The 26,223-nt window shown below is 42.1% G+C and overlaps 2 long non-coding RNA genes across 4 annotated transcripts; one reads left to right on the top strand and one right to left on the bottom strand.

The window, feature by feature from the left end:
* Positions 1-9,900: 9,900 nt before the first annotated feature.
* LOC140621667 (uncharacterized) lies at positions 9,901-13,172 on the bottom strand. Its single transcript, XR_012021440.1, has 2 exons — positions 12,797-13,172; positions 9,901-10,201 (listed from the first exon to the last, which is right to left on the bottom strand). It is a non-coding gene; the product is annotated as an uncharacterized lncRNA (long non-coding RNA).
* On the top strand, positions 9,980-25,988 carry LOC140621666 (uncharacterized). Of its 3 annotated transcripts, none has more exons than XR_012021439.1 (5): positions 9,980-10,437; positions 10,711-10,805; positions 11,656-11,802; positions 14,951-16,679; positions 17,195-17,338. It is a non-coding gene; the product is annotated as an uncharacterized lncRNA (long non-coding RNA). The 3 variants fall into 3 exon arrangements; XR_012021438.1 differs by lacking the exons at positions 14,951-16,679; positions 17,195-17,338 and adding exons at positions 22,813-23,058; positions 23,496-25,988 and having other exon boundaries at positions 9,986-10,437; XR_012021437.1 differs by having other exon boundaries at positions 14,951-17,338.
* The last annotated feature ends 235 nt before the right edge of the window (positions 25,989-26,223 follow it).

Here is a 26,223-nt window from a genome sequence, read left to right as displayed (position 1 = left end):
TCCTCTATTCTAGTCCCAGATGAACTGTTTTGAAACCTGAAACATGGCCCTTTTGTTGGAGACTTTTGAAAATTCCCATAGTACTCAACGCACTGATAAATAGACATCTATCTCCTCTCTAAATTTGAAATAAGGTTGAGTGAATTAAAAACAACATGCTCCATAGTGAAGAGAATTAATTGTTTTGGACTGAGATTTAGAGAAGTGGCAGATCATGGGGGAAAGTGTTATGTCATCTCATGAAAACTAAAATAGAGTGAATCAAATAATACCACTTTTGTCTAGACCCCACGAACTTTATCTAAACCAGGGGCTGGCAAATAGTTTTTGTAAAGGCCAGATAGTAAATATCTTAAGATTTGCAACCATATGGTGTCTGCAGCAACAGCACAGCTCTGCCACTGTAGCAGGAAAATAGCCATCGATGAAGCATAAAAAGTAAGTGTCGTACAGGAAAGCACTAGAGCAAGAATCACCAACTCAGGGAAAAGGTGGCTGCAGAGCCAAATGATCTGATAGAGAATAAATGGGTTCCTACAGGAAGAGTGATTGTTACACTTACATGCAGTAAGTGTTTGTTTTTCTTACTTTGGCCATTAAGGTGATTAGTTCATTCTAACAATAAGGTTGAAACATGGTACTCCGTTGGCTGCCTTACAGAGTCAGGAAACACTATTCCTAACCAGTTTTCAGTCATAATGTAATGGCGCAATAAATCCTCGAAGACAAACAATAGAAGTCACTGTTTATTTTTCTCGTATTTCATCTCTCCAATCAATTCAGCAAATTTAGTTCTGTCATCTTTGATAGACTGGGTATTCAAAAAAGACCTTTGTATGACCCACAAATAAATATGATGATAAAACTTTGAATAATAAGCTGAGCATTATGAGTTTATTTTCTTTCCTTCCCCTCTTCTAGTTCAATGTAAAGAACAACAATTTAGGTGAAAGGGTATCATGTAATAATTTGAGAAAAATTGGAAATCGTCACCTTGTTGCCCAAGCGTGCTTCACACTCTATGATGTAGTCATAGATGATCACAACCTAATGTGGTCTTTTATGTGACGGTAATCAATTTAGAAACTATTAACATGTAGCATTTTTATTGATGAATCATAATCTCAACTGAAAGAGGATAACTCTTAAGCTCCTGTAATTCATGACTCTTTATAGACAGCCAAGAATGTTAAGTGGAATTCTAACAATTATGGAGGAAAGCCAAAAACAAATAAACCATTTTCTGCTTAATGTATGTATCCAACCTTTATACCAGAAATATTTTCAATTTTTAGAAGAAAATGTCCTTTGCCATTAACTAAATATCTGCATTAATTTAAAATATTCTACTAAGAATAAACCACATTATATAACAATTAAAAGACTAGATCAACATATTACGATTAGGAGTTAGGCTTGATATAATAAAGCATCTTAGTATATTTGACTGTAGACACACATAAAACTATTCAAATGAGAAATTTAATTATATAACCAGTATTCAAAGATCCTGTACCTTCTGGAAGACAAGGCACCCATGGTCACTTTGGCAGAAAAAGCAGGAGGGTCAGGCACCAGCTTTTGCAAGTTTTGGCTTAAAACTGACATTCCTTACTTCATCCTGCAGCACATTGGTCAGGAGCTCTGTCTAAGTGAACACATGGACGGATGGTGAGCAATAATTACAAAATGTAATGTTGTAGATACCAATTAGAAATACAAAAGAAGTTTAACAGGTGAATTTGAGTCTGAAGAATTGGAGAGAGATTAAAAAGAAATCAGTTAGGGATCCCTGGGTGGCGCAGCGGTTTAGCGCCTGCCTTTGGCCCAGGATCGAATCCCACATCGGGCTCCCGGTGCATGGAGCCTGCTTCTCCCTCTGCCTGTGTCTCTGCCTCTCTCTCTCTCTCTCTTTCTGTGTGACTATCATAAATAAATAAAAATTTAAAAAAAAATCTTAAAAAAAAAAGAAATCAGTTAAATGGAAAAAGAGAAACCTGGTAAAGGGGAGGGAGGGAAAAAGTGAGGGGAAGAGGGAGGGAGGAGGGAGAGGGGGAGAAGGAGGACAGAAATAGGAAGAGGGAGGGTATCCCTGGGTGGCTCAGTGGTTTGGCGCCTGCCTTTGGCCCAGGGCGCAATCCTGGAGACCCCGGATTGAGTCCCCCGTCGGGCTTCCTGCATGGAGCCTGCTTTTCCCTCTGCCTCTGTCTCTGCCTCTCTCTCTCTCTCTCTCTCTCTCTCTCTCTCTGTATAAATAAATCTTTAAAAAAAAAAAGATAGGAAGAGGGAGAGGAAGGGAGGGGAGGAGATGGGAGAGAGGGAGGAGGAAGGGAGGAGGAGGAGAAAGAAAGTTTGAGAGAATAGCCTATACCAAAGCCCCAAACTCAACCACCAACCTGAATTTCAGCTGGAAGACGTGGCTTAACAATGGCAATGTGGATTATAAAACAAAACCTAAAGCTCTTGGGAGTTCACAAACACAATATGAAGCATTCAAGAATAAATCTTAAATTAAGTTGTATGAGCAGAATTATGTTTTTAAGAAAAGGGGGGTGACAGTCTATCCTCTTCTGATCTACCCAAATTACAATCGGTGTACTATATTTCAGATCTGAGTAAAAAGGGGAAAAGAGGGCGCCTGGATGGCTCAGTAGTTGAGTGTCTGCCTTTGGCTCAGAGCATGATCCCGGGGTCCTGGGATCGAGTTCCACATCGGGCTCCCCACAGGGAGCTTGCTTCTCCCTCTGCTTGTGCCTCTGCCTCTCTCTGTGTGTCTCTCATGAATAAATAAAATCTTTTTAAAAATAAAAAGAGGTAAAGAAACTGGGAATATTTAGAATATATTCAAAGTGAATACATCAGGCCACAGCCTTGCCCTTCTTTTTGTGGTTGAGAATATAGTGAGCGTTTAAGACTGTGTGGGTGTGACAGAGAGTGTGTGTGTGGAGTATATGTGTGTGTGTGTGTGTGTGTGTGTGTGTGAGTGTGTGTCCTGGGTTACCAGTGTCTTTGTTTTAGTTCTGCAGAGAAGATGTGAAACCTTCTCTAGTCTTCCCTTGTGAGAAACACAGCCATCGCTAAGGACAATGTAAACCGAGCTATTTGCGTGGGCTGCTGATCACAGAGAACAGGGAAACCCTCAGATATCCTTCCACTAGAGCGCCACTCTGAACCCTGTCTGACATAAATAATCTATTGGGTGAACTATTTTGTTCTGATAGAGAGATGTATGTCTCCCTTACACAAGTAATGGTATTTTAATTGCTAGAAGTTAGTCTTGGGTTAGTGGACTGACCTTAGCTTCAGGCAAAATGCAGCTGCCATGAGAGAAAGTCTATCCTTGGCTTGGTTTTGCAAACTCAGAGCCCAAAGGGACAGCAACCAGCCTGGACATCTTCCAGAGGAGTAACTGCTTTGCCACTGTCTCCATCAATATTGTATTCTTCTGTCAGAGTAACTTTTCCTCATGTAATTTTCAATGTAATGCAAATTAAATTGGAACAGGAAATAAAATTTAGTATTGTTGAGCCCTGGATACAAAGTAATGAATTTTCTAAAATTGACTAAAAACATAGACTTTATTGGAAGACCACATCTGTCATCGTTGATATTGATAATACATGGAAATGATGTGTATCGCCTGGACAGCAGCCACTTCTCTGTCTCTGCCTCTTGTTGTTGGGAACCTGCCTCTGATAGGCTATGAGTGCCAGAGACACACTTTCTTAGCCAGGGTTGGGTTTATAATCCAGTTGCTCTCCATGAAATCAAAGGAAAATTTTGCAAAAGAGGTTTTTAGAAAAAAATCTCCTCCAGGAAGAGAGAATGAGGTAGAAGGCACACTGTGCTCTACTGTCGCATTGTTAATATTTGTTTTTATTCATTTTATCCTAGATGCACACACACACAAAAGGTGCGGGGTCAGACTTGGGTTTCTTATTAAATACTTTGTGGTAAAGAATACCTGTCTGCCCCTGCCTCCGTGCTGACCCAAAAGGCAGCGTGGTAATAGCCTACAGAAATCTTTCCTGTTCAAGTGGTCCAATAGCCCATAGATGAAACACAAAGAGAAATGAGTTTTCTACATTTATAAAGAAAAGGAGGCAACTCCGCTCCTGAAAAGATCCCCCTAGAAGCCAGGTAGCCCCAGGTGTGTCTCAGCATTTAAGACCTGGGAGTTTTCCATGTCTTGTTTCCCCCTTGAAATGTAAAACCGAGGCAGGTAGTGTTTCCAGTCTTTCTAGCACCCTGGCTGCAGAGGGGCGGGGCGGGGGGGGGCTATAACTACTTGGAGTTTAGAAGAGGAGAAGAAAAATTTTAATATCCTTTCAAGTTTTCTTCATTTTTTGTTTTGTTTTTTTCATCAGATTTTCCCATGTACCTATACACTCAATCATAGCAGCTCTTTGTTGTTATTACACAGCACTATACTGTTTGCAAAAGCCAACTCAAATATCCACCAACAGCAAAATATACAAAGTTGGTGTATTTATATAATGGAATGATATACACCAACAAGGATGGATGAACCATGCAACAATGTGGAAGAGCTTGCATATATAATGCTGAACGACATTATGTTGAAGCCAGATGAAAACAGGGTACATTTCTTGTAATTATATGCATATGAAGACCAAATTAGAAAAAAATTAATTTGTTAATCAAGATACTGGGTTTCAAGATACTGGGCAAGTATTGAGTGAGAGGGCAGGAAGGTTGCTTCAGAAAAGCTAGAAATACTCATTTCCTTTTCTTTCTTTTTCTTTTTTACTTCTTTTTTTTACTGTGGTAAGAACACTTAATATGGGCTCTACCCTCCTAACAAAGTTCCAAGAGCACACTATATATTGTTAATTGGAGGCACTGTGGCAAAGCAGGTTTCTAGAGCTTCCTCATCTTGCAGAATGGAAACTTTGCACCCACTGAAGGGCCACTCCCATTTCCTCCTCTCTGTAAGCCCCGGTAACCGCCATTCTGCAATCCATGTCTATGAGTTTGACCACTTTAGATACTTCATGTACATGGAGTCATGCAAAACTTGTTCTTCTGTGGCTGACTTATTTCACTTAGTATAATGTCCTTCAGGTTCATCCACGTTATAGCTTACAACAGGATTTCCTTCCTTTTTAAAGCTGAATAGTATTCCATTGTTTGTATAGAACACATTTCCTTTATCCATTCATCCATCAGTGGACATTAGCCAGATGACTCAAGATCCCATTGTCTTCATTTGTGAAGAGTCTTAGGAGGTCAGGACTTTTCATAGGATCACTGAGACATTCAAGGGACTTTTATTTCCCCACACATACCTTCCTACTTTTTAGACAGTTATTTCAGAATGCGATATACAAGCAAGAACAGCCGTCTGGCAACCATGGTGGGTAACATTTTTGGCACTCCCAGGCTTCTACTGCCACAGATGGTAAATGTCATCTCTTTAAGCCACTTTTAGTTGAGTATGTGTCATCCACAGCCAAAAAGTGTCCTGATTCATATAAAATTACAGAAGAAGGTCTTTTTCTTTTTATTTTCTTTCTTTCTTATATTTTTGTTGTTGCTGTTAATGAGTGCTTAGGGAGTCACTCACAAATCACTTCATCTCTGTGAAAAAAACATTACTAAAGATGGATCCTCAGAAATTTTGTGATTTGAGGAGAGTCCTGAATCATAGGAGACTAAAGCTCGGAGATGAATGGGGGTATTGCGTGATGGTTAGCACATTCATGTCCCTTTGAGGCCACTGAGGCCAGTGATGGAAACCAAAAGATGAGCTCTGCCCCGCCCCCATGTGGCCAACACCCAATTCCAGATCAGGGTTCAGTAGATCCAAACAGGCCGCATCTTTCCTTAGACTTGACCTGAGAACATGATAAGTGTATGGCAACAGGTGCCTGCACCATCTCAGTCCTTCAGTCCTAGGCATAGATGCTGGGACGGGCTGAGAGCAGGGCATGCAGAGATTCTAAGGACATTGGGAGGCAAGCGAGTCATTTGATTCCATTTGCCTTTTAAGAAGACAGCACTGCCTATAGCAACAGATTCAAGGAAGGCAAAAGGAAAGCTACTTTGCATTTCTGATATTTCCTCTGCAATATCTCATACTTTGCCAGAATGTGCACGTAGAAAATGGACCCAAGAAACCATCCAAGGTCTTAACTTTTCATTAGGAACTAATTTGGGGGCATGTCAATTGCCAATTCTCTAAAAAGGCTGCCAGAATTACTGTTGATCAAGCAAAGCCAAGTTTATTACCCACTGCAGTGAGGAAGGGTGCCATCTTGACAGGGTAAAATGTGTCTCAGAAGAGAGAGAGCATAGTGGATATTTATAGTGTTTCAGAGTCTGGACTCCAAAGGTTCAAGGAATGTCTTTCTAGGCAGGAATTTAACCAGGAATGGAAAAGATTCATCGTATATTCATTTAGGATTGGAAGCACAACTCAATCAGGGTCTCCAAGCAAGTCTGGATATGTAAACTGGGGGATGATAAACCAGGATAAATTTATCCTGCTGGATGATCTACCATCCAGAAAGGGGGCTATTTGAGACATCCAGTGTTTGAATAAATTCATCTGGGAAATTCCTGAAACAACAAAATTATTCTCTTACTAAGAAAGAATTTCCTAGAAGGAAAATGAACTATGTTATTATAACCATCCTTAGATCCCCCTCCGGATGGTTAAGTTATGTGAATGTATGAGGTCTCCATTCAGGTGTCTGATACATTCTTTTTTTTAACTAGGCTCCACACCCAGTGTGGAGCCCAATGTGGGGCTTAAACTCACAATCCTGAGATAAAGACCTGAGCTGAGATCAAGAGTCAGACTCTTAACCAATTAAGCTACCCAGGCACCCATCAGGTGTCTGATACATTCTGTTCATGAAACTCTATACCATGTGATATTTGTTCTCATGGAAACATACCATAGGGCACCCTAAGTTATTAGCTTAGAAAGTTCCCCTTTGGTGTCATAACTCCTTAAAAGAGTGTTGCAAGAGATGCAAAGTCCACAGGCTTTGGTTCAAAACAGATAGAGGCTTTCTTTTTGTTTTCCTTGCTTGTTTATTTGTGGGATATGAATCCAGAAGACTAACTTGCTCAGTCTTCTTAGTCTATGGATGAGGTTTTATCACCAGGAAAGGGGAAAGTGTCCTGACCCTCTTCTGTCCTTTGTCTAGATCTGTGTGACTTTCAGCATGTCATACATGTCAGCTGGGACCCTGGGATTCACATTCATACATCTTAGAGGAAAAGGCTCCCCTCCTAAACTTTTGCATTCTGAGGCAAACCCTGCAGAGCAGAAACTTCCTAAAGGTAACCCTGCATCACAAAAACATCATAATACTGCCATAAATCAAAAACTCCTTGCAACAGTATGGAACATTGTTCATGAACTTTCTGGGACCCCTCCAAAGGAAGCTCGCCTGTCTCTCCATCTTGCAGAAGACAAGTGTCCTGTCATGCCTTAGTGTCCAAGCCTCCTGTCCTGGACCCCTGGGTGAGTCTACTGAACAGCCCTGGTCTCATTGTGTGTCCACAGTATCTCTGCTTCCTAACCATTTGGCTATCTAGTTATTTCTGTGTGTGACACCCTGGATTGCTTTTTGTCTCCACTGACTGTATCTCTGCATAAGTACTAGAGCAGAGGAGTTGGTTCTGCCTTGGTCCTGTGTTCCATCTGCCATTCCCTGTAAGACCCTCCCATATGCCATTGTAAAGTGAAGCTCCTCAATTCTTTGTGAACACCTCTGAAGTGTCCTCAAAGAAAATATGAATTCTGGGTTTCTACTGCCTCTTCTTGGGTCTTGGAGAAAACTGGCATTGGCTTTGCCTCAATTGATCCAATCTCTGAGAATGGCCATGGGCCATTCTTGACTCACTGTCCAGAGGAGACTTTGGCCAACCTTGAAAACCAATTCTGTACCTATCACTTCAGAGGTTTCCAGGAGCTCCTCCACCTCCAGAGTCAATCTTCATTATGTTGCTGAAATTGGATTCTAAGTGGGATGCTGCTAGGGGCTAAATTGTGCCCTTCCCCAATTCATACATTGAATCCCTTAACTCCCAATGCCTCAAGATGTGACTGTATTTGGAGACTGGAATTTCAGGCAGTTCTTAAGTTAAAATGAGGTCATTAGGCTTGGTCCTATCCTGTACAACTAGTGTTTTCATAAGAAGATGTGATTAGAATACAGATACGCACACACAGAATAAAAGCCACATGACAACATAGTGAGAAGGTGGCCATCCACAAGTCAGGAAGAGAAGCCTCAGAAGAAACCTGCTGATACTTTGACCTCAGAAATCCAACCCCTGGAACTGTGAGAAAAGAAATTTCTGTTGGTTAGCCATCTTGTCTATGATATTTTGTTATGGCAGTGCTAGCTAACTAATACAGATGCCAGGCGGGATTCCCACAGAGAATAAATGGTCATAAAATAGGGTTAGTCACCAAGTAGACTTTGGCCTACTCATAATTTTATTGAACATATATTCTCCCTTTTACCTTCTCTAGAAATTATTCTCTCTCTTTTTTTAAGATTTTATTTATTTATTCATGAGAGGCACAGAGAGAGAGAAGCAGAGATACAGGCAGAGGGAGAAGCAGGCTCCATATGCAGGGAGACCAATGTGGGACTCGATCCCCAGACCCAGGATCAGGCAGACCAAAGGCAGACGCTGAACAGCTGAGCCACCCAGGCATCCCTAGAAATTATTCTCTTGAATGAGAGTAAGGATATAGATCATTTTGAGTAGGCAAAGGAAGCTTTAAGCTATGTTTTCATGTAGGGTCTACCACAATAGTGCTGGGCAGATTGATTAGGTGGGGGGAGGTGCTGTCCTTGCAAACTAAAAAAAAAAAAAAGTTTTTGAAAGAAGAGCTTACTATTTTTTAATTTAAATTCAATTTAATTAATATTTAGTGTATTATTAGTTTCAGAAGTAGAATTTAGTAAGTTATCAGTTGCATATAACATCCAGTGTTCATTCCATTAAGTGCCCTCCTTAATGCCCATCACCCAGTTATCCCATCCCCCCACTCACCTCCCCTCCAACAGCTTTCAGTTTGTTTCCCCAAACAGGTAGAGAGAGTCTTATGCAAAAGAAAAACTATTAACTACGACTCATTTCAGAATACATAGTCATTGCCTTAGGCAACCCAGAAGGCAGCCACAGGCTAGTCATCCACCCCATAAGCAAGTACGTAGTAAGGAACTGCCCCAAGCCTCTGCCTGAGGGACTATGCCACATAACAGAGAAAAGATTGCATCTAAATAAAATGCTAATCACAGGGAGAAATGAACAATACATTGTCTAAACACACAAAAAGGTGGTAATGAGTTATGCAAATATTAGCAAGCAAACATTCAGTGACAGGGTATGAAGCTCATGGCCAAGTTAATTTGGGTTATGTTTTATGGTGCCATATATCTGAAAATGGTTCTTAGGGGTTATGTTCTGGTGCAAATAATTTAGAATGTTATAAGACTGGAATGGATCCAATTGTTAGTGTGTAATTAGAGTCTTCCCATTACAGGTAGATAATATTTGTGCCATCTGTGAACTGAGTCAGGAGGCCAGACACTCGTGGCTGCTTGCCTACGCTATATGCAAGGTGATGAGGACTTGACAAGGGAAACCTGGACAGGAAAGACAATATTCCTTAGAGAGTGAAATGCAGAAGGTACTGAAACAGTGGCCAATCCATTTTTGTATAATAAGGACACCCTGCTAAATACCCTTAAATACACCAAATACACTGACTGCTTTTATTCTTATATTCTTAAGGAAATTTGAGATACTGTTTCCATTCTCTACCTTAAGAGAGTAAACTACTACTTCAACACATATACATCAGTTCTTTATTACCACATAACAAATAGCCACAAACTTCATCGCTTTAAACAATGCACATTTATTATCTCACAGTTTAGGTGGATCAGGATTTGGGGTATAGCTTAGTCGAGTCCTCTGCTCACAATCTCACCAGGCTGCAATCGAGATGTTGGCTGGGCTGTATTCTCATCTGGAGGCTTAACGGGGAAGAATTCACTCCCAAGTTCACACAGGCTGTTAGCAAAATGCATCTCCTGGCAGTTGTATGACTGAGCATCCCAATTACCGGCTGAATGTCAGCCAGAGGCCAATCTCAGCTCCTAGAGACTTCCAGGAGCTCGGCTGACTCCCTCCTAAAAGGCACCTTAGCCAGCAAAGGGAGTCTCCCATCAGGTCCACCAATGATAATCTCCCCTTTGATTAACTCATAATCAACTTCTTTGTGATCCTGATTGCATCTGAGAAACCCTTTGACCTTTGCCACATTCTGGAAGTTGTAGGATCTGCTTCCACTCAAGGGGAGAGAGATTATATAGAGGGCATGAAGAGCGGAAGGCAGGTCAATGGGGGTTATCTTAGAGTCTGTCCACCACAGCATAGGTTAGTGTTTTGTTTCTAAAGTTAGTATTACACACTAGAATTTCTACTGAATTCTTAAGAACATTGAGTATAACAACTTCAATGTACTGTATTCCCTCAGTCCTCTTCACATATGTGAGAAGACTATTCATAGGATTCTTTAGATGGTGAAGGGGATAAAGAAGGAGAAATGAGAGGGTTGAGTAGAGGTGAAATGCAGAGTTTGACTCCATGTTTAGTGTCTATTGACAGCTTTCAGGCCCCACTATACCCTCTTCCTCTTCTACCCCACAGCTTGGCAGCTAAAGAAATCTAAGTGTTCCTATCATTAGCATCAATGGGAAGTTCAAATTATGCAAGCTCTAGCCCTTACTCAGGTCAAGGTCAAGGTGAGTTTAGATGTTTTCGGGGATCCCATACTTGAGAGTGTTTAAGCAATAAACATGGGGAAAAAATCAGTAAAGAGATTCATTGAGAACTGAAACCATTAGGAAAGGCTTTCTAGAAAAAGGGGCACTGGGGCTGAATATTTGGTGGGTGGGGTAGGATTCATGTGGGACAGGGAGCAAAGGCATTCCAAGAGGGAGAATGTTAACAAATGTTTGGAGTTACAAATATATTTAGTAGGTGGGGACAACGTGGAGTCCATCTTTGCTTTGGGATAGAGCAGCTTCAGAATGTAAAACTGGACAAGAATGTGGGAGTCTATCATTGCAAGTCTTAGATGGGAAGTAAATTTGGACTTTATCCTTTAAGTAATTAGGATTCTTAAGGTCTTATTCTTAAGGATTCTTATTCTTAGGGTCTATGGGATTTTCAGTTAACTGGTCATTTAGGAAGTTTAATAGTGCTGTGTGTTTAGTTACTGATAGGGCAGAAACTGCAAAAGTGGGGATATCAGGTTAAGAAGCCAGTGTACTGATTCCTTTGTGAGGTCATAGAGTGGCTCTAGATGAATTTATTCCTGTAAGCAGTAAAGTCTTTGGCAAGCAATACATCCATCTCAAGTAGTAAGTAGAATCTGAGTATGGTCTTGGAGCTGTCTGATACTTTGTCTGAAATATATATGTAATAAAATCCAGGAAGAAGGGAGAAAGGGAGTAAAAGAAAAGAAACAGTGAGAAAGAGAAAAAAAGCTCAAACTTTATAAATTAATGATGCATTGATCTACAATTGATCTAGTGGTAATAACAATATTAGAGTGATCACTTCATTTCCTTAACAGTGTTTCTTCTATAGGACAGTGTTGGCTACTACAAGGTACAGACCTAACTGCACTAGAGTGGAGCCACACCAAGGGACACACAAGTAAATGACTGTAAATATACCACAATTTGCTTATCCATTTTCCTGTTGATGAAGTATGGATTATCCCCAGTCTTTGATGTGAGTAAACCTCCTATAAATGTTCTTGTATGAGTCTTTTTGTAGGTAAATGTTGTTTGTCTTGGGCCATACCCAGGAGCAGAATTGCTGACTCATTGGGAAGGTGTGTGGTTAACTCTCCAAGATGCCATCAAACAGATTTCCAAAGTGGCTGTGCCATTTTACACTGCCATCGAGGATGTCTGTGAGTACTCTTTGCTCCACATCCTTGCCAATGATTAAGGTTATCAGTCTTTTTTAATTTTAGCACATTCCAGTGGGTTTGCAGTGGTATCTTATGGTTTTAATTTATATTTTCCTAATGATTATGCTTTCTTATTTTCCTTATACAGTCAAGTATCTTTTCATGTGCTTATGGGCTATTCCCATATCTTTTTGTATGAAGTATCTGTTCAAGTTTTTTTGCCCAATTTTTTGTTATTAAATTGTGTTTCTCTTTCATACTTATTTACAGGCATTCTTTATGTGTTCTGGATGTAAATCCTTTGCCAAGTATACGTGTTGCTAATATTTTCCTCCAGTCTGTGGCTTATTACTTTCCTTAATGATATATTTTAAAAAGCAGCAATTTTAACTTTGCTCCTGTGGTCATATATTTTGCTTTTAGTTTAAGCTGCTGTTTATTCCTTAAATAAAGTAAGAGGTCTTTCTGTTCTCATCTAGTGGTGTTCTCCCCATGACCAAACCTGCAATGTGTCACATTGAGCCTTCTATGGCCCATGGTGAGTTTTACCTCCATAGAGCTTGGATTTATCATGTTAGCTTCACAGTGCTATGCACTGAAAAAAAATTTGGGGTAATAACAACTTAGCTTAGAATGGCACAATGAGCTAGTTCTCACCTCACAAAGTCCTAGGTGAACCTGGTCCCTTACCCATCTTCCTAGTCTACTTCCATAGCCCACCTCCCTTCACCCACTAGGTTTTAAGAATACCAGCCTTATGGTTCCTCAGACCAACCAGGGAGTCTGCACTTACTGTTCTTCTTTCCTTACCTTCACATGTCTGACTTCTTCTTGAGCTTCAGATGTCACTTAAGTTTCACAGCCAATTGATACACATTCTCCATGATATTGCTCTGCTTCACTTCTTACACATGGCACTCCCAAGTTTTCTTATTGCTTCAGTTATCAACTGACTGTGTATCTCCTTCCATCCTCCCACTGCAAGATCTGTGACAACAGAGACCAAGTGTGTCTGGTTCTTCACTGTATCCCAGCACCTCGAACAGTGTATGACTCCTGGAAGGGACTCAACATACATGTTGAATGAATGAGTGGGTCATGGGATGATGGAACCCACTCCTCTCAAAAAGAAGAAGAAGAAGAAGAAGAAGAAGAAGAAGAAGAAGAAGAAGAAGAAGAAACTTCTTTTGCTTCATTTTGCTTCATTTTGTTTTTTTTTCCAGATATAAGAGAGTACTTGTTAAGAATGTCACTGCAGAAGTCTGACAACCATCCCTGAGAGATCTAGTTCTTTCCAAAAACCTTCACCTCTTTGATAAACTAATTATACACCCTGATTGTTCTATTATTTCCATTTCCTTAGCTGTACTCTTTTTCATTTATTGAATCTGTTGTCTCTCATACATTGTTACAGCCCAAATATTGTGGAGAAAGGAGAAGGGGTAGAGTGAACCTTGCTGGTGACTACCACAATCATACCCTCACAAACCAGCCTTCAGTTTCCCCTGGGACTCCACCTGCTTCTTGCTTCCTCCAGTCCACATTAGAAAGGGCCTGGATGTTGCTCTCAACTTCTACAGAAGCATGTGTGTGATCTTATCTTGGATTGTGGCATCTCTATTCAGTTTTAACTTGTTTGTTGTCAGTCTTTTAGGGATTATGGAATAGGTAGGAAAAGGTAGCATGCTTCTAGACAGTCTATCATTATGAAAGCCAATCCAATCAAACCTGAAATCAATTTCAAGAGTTGGATAAAGTCTAATAAGATAAGTAAAGATTTTAATCTGGAGGAATTTATCATGTCCCTGAAATTAAGTCACAAACATTGCTGCCTAGTTTATATATAAATGATGTTGCCCAGAGAAACTGCCCCCAGAAAACTGAAGGAGAGTTTGTTTTGAGATGTTCATACAGTGATTGTTTATTGGATACTGGTTCTGGCATCAAAACAGAAAAATTAACTGAGTTCAGCCATCTGCAAGGTAGAAGCCCTGGAAAGCTCGGGGTGTAGTTCTAGCCCAAACCCAAAAGTCTGAGAACCAGGGAAACTGATGATGTAAGTTCTTGTCTGAGTCCTATGGCCCAGGAACCAGTAGGGCTGATAGTGTAAGTGTTGGTCCAAGTCCAGGAAATCAGAGGGGGAAGATGACACTCCAGCTTAGCGGTCAGGCAGAGAGAGACAATCCCTCCTTCTCTGCCTCTTTGTTCTATTTAGACCCACGGTGGATTAGACAAGGCCCACTGACACTGGCACGGGCAATCTGTTTTACTCCATCTGCCCATTTAACCCTCTTCTCTTCCAGACACACCCAGAAGTAATGTCTAACCAGCTGTCTGGTTAACCCGTGGCCCAGTCAAGTGGACACATAAAATTAGCCGCCACTGTCCAAGCAGATTTTCTTGTGGTGATCTCAATTCTGTGAAGAGCCTGTCCTTGTAGAAAATGGCCTAAAATTCTGCAGGGCCATAGGAATTCTTCTATGCTAGCCATGCAATGAAAGGCGCTCCTTCTTAGAACTGCCCCAGGTCAGCGTGTGGACAGACCCTGATGGCGAGGGACAGGGACCTCCACTGGCTGACTGTCCTCACTCCCACTTGGATGCTTAAAATCACAGGTATGCCTTGAGATCAACACATTTACTTCCCAGAGCCACTATTAAAATACCAATACATTTTTACATGAGAGGCAATTTAACATTATGTGGGAAAGCAGTGGGTTTAAACAGCAGAATTAAGTTCTTCTTGGGCCAGCTGTGTGGCTGTGTGCAAGCATCTCACCTCCCTGGAGCCTCATGCATGGCACACGGGTTCTGTACCAAAGTCAGGATGACAAGTGCACCTTATCCCCAAAACCATCTCTGGTAAGTTCAAAGTCCTTCAAGCTGTGTTGGGAGGAAGTAATTCCATGGCCATGCCCAGAGCATAGCTGGAAGTGGGCTCTGGTCTGCCTTTTGTCTTATTCAGGCCCATGATGGGAAGAGAAATGGGAAGAGCAGCTGAGCAACACTGCCCGGAAATGGAGAAAACGCAGTCAGTGGAGAAAGTTCTGCCCAAATGGACATCCATGGATCTTCTTCTCGATGACTCCCAATGATTCCCTGTGTTCTATTGTCTCTTGGTTGTTCTGCTCGTTCCCTGGAAAGACTCAAGCTCTGAGTAAATGAAAAATAGAGTAGAGTGATGGAAAAGCCTGGAAAGGATACAAGAAATTCTGGAGAACCAGCTCCTCCACCTAGATGGTTTTCTGGACTGAAAAGGGCCAGGACACCAACATCCTGGTGCACAGGTTCTGCTGTCCCCACTTACAAATAAGAACTGAGACACAGAGCACTTGGACAATGTGCTCTAAATCACGCAGCCAGCAGGTGCAAAGTGGACTCAGAGGCAGGTGGGCAGCCTGGCTCTGGCCCCACACATGTGGCACTGTCTCTCAAAAAGCATGAGACCCTCACTCCACAGAGAAGACAGAGGGACACTGTAAACTTTTGCAAAGATTTGAAAGGGCAGCCGGGAATCTCATTTCCGACTAGGCAAGGGTATGAGTGGCTGCTCCCTCCTGTTACAAACTTGGCAGAGGAATGTGAGAGAAAGTTCCTGAATTGTGCCTCATCAAAGAGGGTGAGGAAAACACAGGGAGAAGGGGCAGCAAAGATATAAGCCATCCATGAGTGACGGGAGCTGCTCATAGTCAGTGTCCAGCCATAATCAGCGGTGATGACCAGTAGCAGTGGGACAGGGGACATTACAGGCCAAGAGGTTTTGCTGCCTGTGAACCTAATTCGGTCTCTACTGCTCACATGCTAACCAGCCTATAATAAAATTCTGGTCTGTAGAGGGAGGCTGGCAACGAAAGCACCTCTGCTGCGGGGCACGTGGCCCCCACCTCTGTTTCCTTTATGATTCCAGAATGTGTCCAGCATCTGGAACAAAATAGGCATTTAATGAAAGCAAGTTCTCTATTTTAAGTTAAGGACACGGGAAGCTCAAAGAAGTGGACGGTGGCAACCCCTGGAGGTGCCTGCCCTACGGACCTCCAACTGCCAGGACTGTAACTGACCAAGGTGCTGTGCTGAAATTCCTCATCCCCACATTTGCACAGCTTCCCAGGGTTCTCTTAGCCAATGACCCAGACAGCCTTGCTCCTGAAGACACAGTGAGCCCCAACAACCCTGCAGAACCTTCCAGAGACTAGCAGCATGAGAGTCTAGGATGCGTCCACCAGCCTGCCTTGATTTTCTCCCCATTTTCCCTCACACAATAGCTCCCCCTAATAAAGCCCACCCCTGTTTCATCCCACCCTGACACATGCTTCTCAGAGGACCTAGACAAAATATGACTTGGCTCAAGGTGCTAGGAGATCCTTGCTCAAATTCCCTTTGTAATCCAAAATTCCCTAGCCTTTGCTGCACAATTAGAGATTGTCCTCCTCTCCCTTTTGAGGAACCGCTGTAACCAGCAAACTGTCAGCGTTGTACTTAAATGACCCTGAGATAGATGAGTCCTTTCTTCAGAAGAGAGTTTACACACTGCTACACAAAAAGCACATAATGCTTCAATGATGCTTAACAAAGAAGATGCTGAATCTTCTCTTATGACTACAGTGCATCCCCTGGAAGACAGAAGGCTCTGCAGTGGAACCAGCTCGAGGGAGGAAATGGAGTTATAGGGTCAGATTCAATGCTGTAGCCCAAAGGTAGGTCAAAAACAGAATCAGGACATCTCTGTAGATGGGCAAAACCATCTACACCTACCCCCGCAAAATTGTAAGAGGGGTCTTCATATCCACTCATAGGCTTGGAAAACCCATCTCTCAAGCAGAGATATAGCCCTCTAAATGCCAAGTAATACCCTTTGGAGTAGAGAACATTCTCAAGGCTGTGAGAACTCCTGGTGTCCTGGAAATTCCACCAAGGCATTGTAAAAATCTCAGAATTTAAAATAATCAGATATAGCCCAAAAGAAATGTGTCACCCTAATCGTTGTCCAGCACTAAAGCACTAGTCTGGAGTCACCAAACTACACTTTAGCAGATATCTTGGGAGCAAAGCGCGGATTGTGGAGGATGGCACAGGTTTCCAGGCAAAATCACACTAAAGGGCTTTTCCAAATTCAGGGAGCACAGCAGAATTAACAGAGTTTAAAATTGTTTCTCCCTCTTTGGCTAGCTCAGTCGGTAGAGCATGATTTATGATTGTTTCTCCCCGACAGGTCAGATATACTCACACCACTCCTCTGCTCTGAGACCAAGTAAATGCCCACAGGTCAGGGACTGATCGCTTCCAAATGGGGAAATATGGCAGGTGCCCAGAGTCCCTTATCGAGCTGTCTACATCTCTTAAGTAAAATGAAGAATGCTCCGCTTAATCTCTGTGATGAGGTTTTGAGTAAAATTATTTGTTCCTAACCCAAGCGTATAATTCAATCATTAGTAGAAATTATGCCCAGAACCTGCAGTATTTGTACCAATGGCTAGGATACAGTCTCATTAATGTTCATTTTTTTGGCCAAGGTGGTGATCACATAGTATTTGGGATTGTTTACGGGCAGAGTGTTGCCGATGTTCTGTTTTTAAAAGCTGGATTTACAACCAAAGAAGAATGACATTAATGCCTATTCCCACAGCAATGGTACAGGAGATCTGAGTCTAACAATCTCTCTGAGGGTGCTAAACTGAGGCTAATAATAAAAAAAGAAAAAGAAAAAAGAGAGAGCCCAGACCATTAGAGACTCATAGGCATTAGCTTTTATTATGAATATTAACACTGGTGTCTTCACACAGATTTTTTTTTTAATACACATACACACAACAACAACACCACAATATTTTGAGCCAGGAGAAGACAAGTTTCCTAAACTCAGGTGGTGTTAACCTCCTGAATTCCAAAATCCAGCCCCAAAACAAATCTAGCTTTAAATTTCTTAATCCCCTTCACAGCCAGCCTCAGTGCCTTCATCCCTCTCCACCTAAAATCAATCAAAACAATGCTCCTTTGCCATGAAATACAACAAAGTAACTGTGCCTCAGAAAATAGGAGCCAGGAGTTTCCAGCACTGCTTCTGCTGCTCCCTCACCTCTGTTACACAAAACTCACCTGTTAGATTGGCCTCCTGTTCCAGTCAGCTCTACTTGTCCTGGTTCTAATCCAGCCCTGACGTGAGTTCTGGACCATCCCGGGACACCTTGCTTGGAGGGAGACCACTCTAACAGATTGGTCACATGGATGATGGCACTACCCAGGCTCCTCCTAAAGCACAAAGGATGAATGTGCCTTTCAAACAAGCTGGGTTCAGATCATAGGACAAATAATAGACATTGGAGTCAAGTGGATCAGGGTTCCAGTCCTCCTTTTGCCATCTACTGTGTGACTCTGAGTGAGTTGTTTGAGCCTGTCTCCTCATCCCTTCAGTACTCCAGCCTACCTTGCAAGGGTGCTGCAAAGAATAAATGAGAAAATGACTTTGAAGCATTGACCAGAATGACGGGCACAGAGTACTGTAGTAATTGTATCGTAGCTGATTTTGAATCTTCTCTACTTGGGGTGAGGACAAAGGCAGGAAGGAGAAAGATGTCCTAAAGTAAAAGTACAATCAACAGGAGTAATATATTCAACAACTAACTCTATACCAATGATAAATTAACTACTGACAATTGATTATTGGAATGCTATAATCCAAGAAGCCATCAGAACTCAATATTCTTAAAAGTTCAATTCCTGGTTACTCAGATATCATCACATTTTCCAGGAGAAAGGCAGGTGATTATGACCAATAAAAAGTGGCTGCCCAGAATTTCCATTGAGAAAGATTTTGAGGCTGAGTTGGGGTAATATCACCATTTAGTAACATCATCCAGCTGAACAGAGGGTGTCATGCTACCAACTTGTCATCCCCTCCCTAGACAGCTCAGAAGTTAAAACAAGCTACACAGACACATGATATTTAGAAATGTAATGGCTTGATCAGCAAGGAGCTAGCTCAGCATCATCAAACAGTACTGACAGTATAATTGTTCCTGCAAAGCTTCTGCTATCTCTTAACACCAAAACAAACAAAAAACAAAAAAAGCCACACAACAAATGCTAAGGATATTAGCTCGTGGCTTTGCAGTGACACGTGGAGAAGGCAAGGCAGTGCAGAAACCAGTGTCTGCTTGCTCACCACCCTCCTGAGTAGAGCCCAGTGGCTGAGCAGATGAGTCAGCTGGAGTCCCAGATGGCTCATGTCAGAATTGTGGAGCAGGCCTGGGAAGTTCTATTGCTTCTAGAGCCTAAGGGAGTGTGCACAACCCTATGAATCCTGGCCACTGCTCAGGTGAGCTAATGGCCTCCTGATTTTTACTCTGCTCCCTTGCATTGGTCAAGTACACCATTGGAAGCAGCTCCCTAATTCAAACTTAGAAACCACCCATAGTGGGCTAGCCAGCCCTGGACTCACTCACACTGCTTCCTCACAGCTCTCTGATCCTTTGGTTCATGAACCTGAATACTCTAGATCTGAGGCAATGCGCCATTCCCTTCAGCCTAGTTCTCCCAGACTCTCACTTGATCCTCCTAGCCCTGTATATCATCTGGGTCCCATCTCTGGGTTGGCTGAGGTCTTCCTATTATAATCACAGAATCTACCCATAGGGTTTTTGTGAATATCAAATGAGATTAAAATGTAAAGAGCTTAACACAGAGTTGTTATAACTGTTTCAAGTCTAGCTGTTCAGACTTGACCCTCATGTCCAATCCAGCCCCAGAGGTTCCCCAATACACTCAGGTACCATCCATGTTAAGGACAATGGTGTGAAGAGCCATGAGATGTAGGATGTCCTCCCAACTTCCGGCTATGAACGACTTGTCTCCTGATCAAATGTTTAGTGTCTGAGGAGTCACCTAGCACATGAAGTCTGGATATTCCTGTCTCTGCCACTCAGTAAAATACTGACTGATCAGCTACTTTGTGCTCAAGACATGTGGGAGGAAGAGAAAAATCCATTTCAGGATGGACACTCAGGAAACCAAACATTTCAAGCAGGACTCTGGAAAACACCTAAGCAAAGATAATAGGAGAAAACCAGCACATTCAAGAAAAAGATGACTGTTATACTTCAAACATATTATTTCCAAACAGCAGTATTTGACATGAGTACAACTGCATTCAAAAACTGCCAGACATAGAATGGCATTCAAATGAAGACATTTAACACAGACTCATGTTCTGCAGAATAACTTGTTTCTTTGCACCGTGTTTTGAATAATAGGTATCATACAGTTTTATGCTGCTATGATGAGAATTCTGGTCACTTGAGGAATCATTTTGAATTAAGTGTCATATTCAGTCAACTCCAAAATGAGTTCTTTAGCTGTGAAGATAAATGGGTGGCAACTAAGTAAATAGGAAGAGTCAGGTATTTAGATTTTCATTGCCTATACTATAGTAAAATCCATCACACTTACCTCCATCACTAGTGCTTGAGAAAAGTGAAAGATAATAATAATAGAATGAAATAATAAAAATCAATTATCTTTTATGTGTAAAATAGAGGTTACCAGAATTCAAAGTATCATACATGCCTCTCTCACTTCTCCTCTCTTCCTACATTCCATCTTCATATACATGGGTATTTTTTTAAGATTTATTTATGTATTTATTTATTTGGGAGAAAGACAGTTGGGAGAGCAGAGGTGGAGAGAGAGAATCTCAAGCAGACTGAGTGTGGAGTCCTATGCAAGCCTTGCTGCCAAGATCTAAGATCATGTCCTGAGCTGAAATCAAGTTAGCCACTCAAGGCACCTCTATGTGGGATTTTTAAATTAGCAATGTGGAATGTTCTCTCCAAATCAATCCACTGATTTAAGTGCATCTTATGTCAAACTCATTCTGGAAAGCAAAATGCATGTGCATCCACATCTCACTGCATTGTAGCACTCATGATACCATCTGATGGAAGATTTGCAAACACTTTCCACAAAACAACAAAATCTCCAGTTTCATTAGTATCCACTTACAATAGGCTCCACTTGTTATCCTGAGTGACCAGATTCTCCATAAATTCACCATGAGTGGAAATCTCTGAGCTCAGAGGTCTCTGGCACCCCCAGGCAAGCTAAAGTGAGCTCCTGGGAGCTTACTGCTGGGATCCGAGTGGGAGGAAGACATTCTAGGGTGGGGGGCAGAGAATGAAGTCATAGTGCCCTGATGGAGGCTGTGACTGAAGAACATTCCAGAAATTCTCTCAGATGGACAGCAGTGGCCCCCATGATTCCCTGATGTTTCTTTCTTCCTCCTTTAGCAGCTCACTGCTGTGGGTGACCTCCAACTCAGCAGCAACAGGTCAAGAAGAAATATACTTTTCCAAGTCCTTCTGTGTTTCCCATGAACCAAGTTTCACAGCCATTTTTGAACAGGAGGAGATGTTCCTAGCAATAAAAAAAGAACTTGGTAGTGACATACCAGGATGCCTAGATGGCTCAGTAGGTTAAGCATCTGAGCTTCAGCTCAGGTCTTGATCCTGCAGTCCTGAGATTGAGCCCCGTGTCAGATTCCTTGTTCAGCAAGGTCTCTTCTTTTCCCTCTCCTTCTACTCATTCCCCCTGCTCATGCTTTCTCTATCTCTCTCTCACACTCACTCTCTCTCAAATAAATCTTTAAAAAATATGAAGTGCTTCTTCATATTTCAGCTTTCTTCTTACCTTTTTTAGACTCTCAAATGAGTAAGTGTAGATGCCAGGGAACCAGGAGGCGAACATCAGAAAAGGACAAAACAGAAAGAGGAAAATATGAGAACAGAACAGAGAGATAGAGAAAAGAATGGAGGGGGAAGAGAAGTCTGGAGGAGAGGAGATCTGAAGAGCCATGGGCCAGGTCCCACATAACATGCACATAATCCCCGAGCGTGTGCACACAACATCAGCAATTTCAACTATGACCACCTTCCACTTCTCACTTCCTGACCTTAGGGAAGTGTTCACTTCTAAGCTCACAGTGAGTAAGTCTAACATAGGCTTCTATCCTTCTGTCCTTGATAAGTATGTCTTTCGGGAAGGAAAACCAGTCCATTTCCATGGTTATACACAAATCGCTTTTCAATGTATCATTCCTTTGAAAGCTTGGCCAAATGATCACTGTTGTCTAGCATGCAAATAGATTCATTCTACTCGGACCACAAATAGACTTCACCTTTGTATATAAATGTCTCTATACATATATTCATTTTATAGTACCCTGCATATTTACACGCAGGTGTGACATATGTGTGTATAGAATACGCCTATATTTACAGCCAGCACTCAGAATGGGTCCAACTTGTCTCGTGCTTTTACCAGCATCATCTTAGTCACTCCTCACAACAACCCTGTGAACGAGGTACTATGAAAATCAGCAAATCATAGGACACGGACACTGAGGTGTAGTTCCAATTCCTTGTCTGAGGCTCCAAAGCAGCTGAACGGTAGATAGCTCCATGTGGACACGGCCATGTGTGTCTCTCTGCTCTGTGTACTATCTTTTCATCATCACCCAAGGATATTTTTCCCACTCTTGAAAGCAATGAATGGACTGCAATCTTCTGCAGATCATGCCCACCACCCTTATGATTTCAAAAATGAATGAATTTAAACTATGCCCTGAGAATGCACAGGAGGCCCTCTCTGTGTCTCCAAGCTGTGACTTTTCCCAACCACCTATACTGGCCTGGAGCTTGAGAACTGTCTCACCAAGGGTTCCAACTCACAGTAGTAGATGGCAATCCCCTCCTCACAAGCTATAAATGGTGACACAGGGCAGTCTCAAGAAGCACATGCCCAACTCTGAGTTTCCTGAGGTGTCAATTTATTCTGCAGAAGCCAGGAGACAAAAGGAAGCTAGGAGATGCTCACATAACCACCAGCTTGCAGAGCACCAGCAAGGCACTAAAGCCCATCTGCCACCCTGCACAGCCTGCTCCCAGGAGCTGAGAAAGCCTGGCTGGGCATTCCAGCTGCAGTCCCCAAGATCCATACTGGGCTCCTACAGGGAGAAAGTGCAACCCGGCACCACCCAACAGAGAGCAGTCCCTGACTTCACTCGGGTGTTCTTCCACAAAGAATGTAAGGAATCCATTTTTAATTTGGGGGGGAACCTCCATCCTATTTTCCACGGTGGCTGCACCAAGTTACATTCCCACCAACAGTACATCAGTGTTCCCTCTTCTCACATTCTTGCCAACACTTGTTCTTTCTCATCTTTTTTTATTTTAGCCTCTTTGACAGGTGTGGGGTGATAGTTTATTGTGGTTTTGATTTGCATTTCCCAGATGATGACTGATGTTGAACATCTTTTCATGTGTCTGCTGGCCGCCTGGTGATATTATCACCTCGTTATATGGTGACAGAGGGCGGTGAGCATAACATAAACTATGGAGTTGTTCAATCACTATGTATACTTGAAAGTAATAACATTGTGTGTGAACTGTGCTCAAATTTAAAAAAAAAAAAATCCTATGTGTGATATTTCAGGCCCGACCCTAGCTCGCTCTCTTTTCCAGCTGGGACACTGTCTCCTGCCATTGGACTTTAACTTGCCCTGGAACAATGCCATGAGTCTCCTGGGTCTCCAGCCTGTCAACTGCAGATCTTGAACTTGTCAGCCTCCTGTTGATTCTGTGTCTCTGGACCTGACTCACACAAGGCCTTCTGTGGCGGGCCTCAGCAGGGAAGCTGTCACTCTCACATCACACTTGGTGCACAGCCGTGCATTACAGTTTCCTGGAGGGTGCTATAGTCAAGGCCTGAGCCCTGCCAGGCCAGCCATGATCTTACCTACATCTGCATTCCTAGCCCAGAGCCTTCACTAAGACCAGAACATTGAGGGCCCTTGGCTAGGGAACTTTTCTCCACCCTGACTACCTTTCCACTTCTGGCCTCACCCTACCTTTCTGGCCCCTATGCCCATAAACATAGTAGCCCTTAGTTCAGAGCTCCTTAGCAATGAGACTATTGTCCTCATGCACCTAATCCTCACCTGGTGCTATCCCATGGGGGAAATGGAATGCCAGGCAGTCACTACCTCTGATTTGTCTCTTGCTTGTACTGTTGCAATGAGAGAACCACAATTGTATTGTCACGTTCAGTCTAGCTCATTGTCCTAATTGCCCACCTCAATGCCTGGCACCTCATCAATGCTTTAGAAATGGTGTTTTCCAGTATTTCTGCACTCAGCCTGATACTCTGACTTGCATTTGACTCTGGAAAGGGTGAAACTGTAGCCTGTTCTGGGACACCTTCCTCTACAGGGATCACTTGGCATCTTCAAATGGTATTATAATGCATAAAGAACTTACTTTTGGGGAGGCAATGACCCCTTAGTGGATGATTTTGATCTTTCCTCAAGCTTAGTTACAAGAGGAGTCAGATTGTTCAGCACTAACTACCCCTATAATTCTTATACCCCATGCTGTCAACCCCAGCGAAGCCTAAAAGTCCAAATTTCAGCAGCAAAAGAGAAATGCATGCCCTCCCCTTGTCCCTCCAAACCACAGTCAGCTTCTCTGTCTCCAGCTCATTGCTGCAGCAGCCCCTTCTCCATCTGGGCTTTATGACAGCCTGACGTTCAATTACTCATCACCACTTAGCACCTTCCTGAATTTTTAAATACCTTTATTTCACAATAACTTTAAATTTACAAAAGTATTTGCAAGAATAATTCAGAGTGTTCCCCTGAGACCTTTATTAAGATTCATCCATTTTTAATATTTTACTATATTGGCTTTATTGTGTTCTCTCAAAGTCCCAATAAATGACTTTGCACACACACACACAATTTATTTTCTCTGAACCTTTTGAAAGTAGATTTCAAACATCATGCCTCATTGCCTAGGAATATTTCAGTGTGATTTCCTATGAACAAGAATGTTTTCTTATTAAAAAAACACAGTTCAGTTGCTGATTTGGGAAAAATAACATTGGTAAAATACTTTTATCTAAATTTAGACCATATTTCAATGTTGCCAATCACCTAAAAATGCCCTTTGTGCAATTTTCCCTCCAGCTTAAGACTCAGTTTGGGATCATACATTCATCTGTCATGTCTCTAGATTTTTCACTTGACCTCTCTCTCTCTCCATCATCATGTTCCCATCAGGGGAGAACATAGGTCGTCCGTTTTTTAATGAATTTCTCCAAGAGGGTCTCTTTGATGTTTCCTCATGATCAGAGTATATCTCCAGCTGGAATTCTAGATGGTAGCTGTTTGTCCTTCTCAGGGGCTCAGAGCCAGAGGCACAGAATGGCCACTGATACTCACTGGGACATTTGTTTTGATCACCCAGACAAGGAACTGTCCAGTGTCTCCACTAGACTTCCAAAAGTGACCTTAGTAGATAAACTATATAATCACTTCTTCTATACCTATTTTTTAAATAAACATCTAAGGACTTACTCCAGGCCTACAGCATCTTTTTCTGGATGGAAATTGTAAGTTTTTACTGATTATAAGGATAATCCATCTTCTTTATGAAAAAGAAATCAGAAAACACAGAGGCATAATGAAGGAAAAGAACACTTATGATCCATCCCATTTATTAGCCTGTTTGCACTTCTGATACTAGCTTATGAACACTTTCCCATCTACGTTCATATTTAATTTTCATAACTACACTGTAACATAGCTGAGCCGAGATTTAACATCTGAAAACACTGAAGCTAAAGAACACACAGCCTCGATATCCTGCCTTGAAATTCCATTTTCTCTCTGAGACATCACACTGCCCTTGAGAAACACATGAAGGGAAATGGAGTCACAATTGTTGTGGAATAATAAGGCTAACATGACAAAATTCCCACTAGGTTTGTGGCTTTAAAGCTCCAAGCAATCTCATGAGGTGGAGACTAGTGTAGAAAATGGTGCTTAAGGAGGATAAGCAGTTGTCCAATACCTGCCTCACAGCTCACAAGGGATGGATTTGGTGTTCAATCCCAAACCTGTCTGCCTCCATGAATTTTGGGAAATGTATACACAATGCAACCATCACCTCCAGAAGTTTCCTGTGTTCTTTTTTATTTTTTTTAAGATTTTATTTATTAATGAGAGACACAGAGAGAGAGGCAGAGACACAGGCAGAGGGAGAAACAGGCTCCACGCAGGGAGCCCGATGTGAAATTCGATCCCTGGACCCCAGGATCACACCCTGAGTCAAAGGCAGATGCTCAACCACTGAGTCACCCAGGCATCCCTCCTGGTGTTCTTTTGCAGCCAGTCCTCACCCCACCACTGCT

This window comes from Canis lupus, chromosome 30 (assembly GCF_048164855.1).
Source record: "Canis lupus baileyi chromosome 30, mCanLup2.hap1, whole genome shotgun sequence".
Classification (NCBI taxonomy): domain Eukaryota; kingdom Metazoa; phylum Chordata; class Mammalia; order Carnivora; family Canidae; genus Canis; species Canis lupus.
This window is presented reverse-complemented; position numbering and strand designations above follow the sequence as displayed.